Raw genomic sequence first — 1,984 nt, forward strand, 5'->3', positions numbered from 1 at the left:
TGCCATACACAAGATTGTTGCTCCACAATTTCCTATTGTGCCTGATGTGACAACAATATTAACCATGATTCCGCTTCTGCTACTCACTTTAGTGTTCTAGACCTTAGGAAAGCTTTCTTTAGCATTCCTATATGCAAGGATAGCAGATATCTGTTTGCGTTCACCTTAGGGGGACGCTCATTTACATTTACCCGTGCGCCGCAAGGTTACACGGAAAGTCTGAGTATATACAGTAGGGCATTGAAAGAGCAGCTTCACACGCTCAAAATGCTCACCATTTGTACACTGCTTCAATATGTAGACAATCTACTTTTAGCTTCTGACTCAGAGAATGCCTGTAAAGAGGGCAGTGTGTTGTTGCTTATTCACCTAGCAAAACACGGACACAAAGCTTCACTCAAAAAGGTTCAGTATTGTCGACAGGAGGTCGCCTATTTAAGATTAAGAGGGAAGAAGGTTGACGCCTGAGCGGATAAAAATCATTTCTAGCATGTCTGTCCCAAATACACAGAAGGAAGTCAGAGCCTTGATAGGAATGGCTTCTTACTGTAGACAGTGGATCCCGAACTTCTCATTAACGATTAAACCAATGTTGGCTTTGACAAAGAAGGGCATTTCTTCGCCATTGCTGTGGAACTTGGAACACCAGCAAGTGTTTGATCTGCTCAAGACTGCACTGTGTTCAGCATCGGTTTTGGGCACACCAAATTATGAAAAGGCCTTCGTGTTGTATGTGCATGAACGTGATGGATGTGCTTTGGCTGTATTAATGCAGGAACATGGAGGGAAGAATAGGCCGTGCGGCTACTTGGTCCAGACGAGGGGAGGTGGCGAGCCGCTTGGAGGGGTGCACGCAGTCGAGCGGCCCTGCATCGAGAGAACTTGGTGAGCATGACACGCACAACAAGCAATGCGAAATTGTGAGGGAGGGGGAGGAAGTAAATAAGGGAGGAGGGAGGTGTTGTACAGATGCGCGGCGAAGGTTTAAACAATTTAGTGTTGCTAATGGAATGAATGGTAGCGAAACGAGTGCGAGAGCAATCGGCTACGTCACGGGAAAGAGGGGGGCGGAGCACGAAAACATCACATGCGACCGCTCGTAAGACACTGATTGGCCTAAGTCGCGACTACGTGTGAGGGTGGGGGTGTGTGGTTTCCTGCGATTTGACATTTATTGATCAATGAGTAGATGAGGTTCCCTATTGTTCGAGCAAGAAACTCGATAGGTAGATGACGTTTCCCTGTGGGCGGTAGCTAGTTACATAGTTGCCCAAAACGGAAGATAATTGGCTGGTTAAGCCCTCCTGTTGAGGGGCGTATCACACGCGAGGCGACGCAGCGTGCGCAGTCCGGTTATATTATTGATGAGATTACCTTGTTCCAGGAGAGACAGGAAGACAGCTGTAGGGTTAGCGGGGTAGATTGCAAGTGTATTTTGAACTTAAAGAACATAACAAGAATGTACCAGTAGCTCGAAGAAATCGGTGACGTCACCAGTAGGGATTTAATAGGATATAGCGAGCACAAGGAACTTTGGGTTTGAGAGTGGTGGGGAAGAGAAACATGATAAAGGAGCTGATACGGAGATAAACTATAAACCAGTGGATCGAAAGAGGAGAAGGGGAAAGGGGCGTGGCTGCGCACGGAGAACGCCGGCCACGGCAAGTGTAAAAGGGGGAGGAGAACGGAGAAACAGGACGACTGTATAAGATCGTCGTAAGGGGTACGCAGCCGCAGGGGGCTGCGTGCGCTTCGGCCGCAGGGGGCCGTAGGGGAAGGAATATAATATAACATCATATTTATTATTATTGCATAATTTGTCAAAGGATTGTCGTAAGTCCCCACACTTGCGGGGCGAGGTAAGCAATACAAGGTTGTATATTGTAAACTGCTAGTAAGGGGAAGGGTAACAAGGGGAGTGCCACTATGTCATACGGGAGAGGGTCGGGAGGGTGGGGGAACACCCTCACTACCCCACTACAAC

This window comes from Ambystoma mexicanum, chromosome 4q (genome assembly GCF_040938575.1).
Source record: "Ambystoma mexicanum isolate Mex_15411 chromosome 4q, UKY_AmexF1_1, whole genome shotgun sequence".
NCBI classification, from domain to species: domain Eukaryota; kingdom Metazoa; phylum Chordata; class Amphibia; order Caudata; family Ambystomatidae; genus Ambystoma; species Ambystoma mexicanum.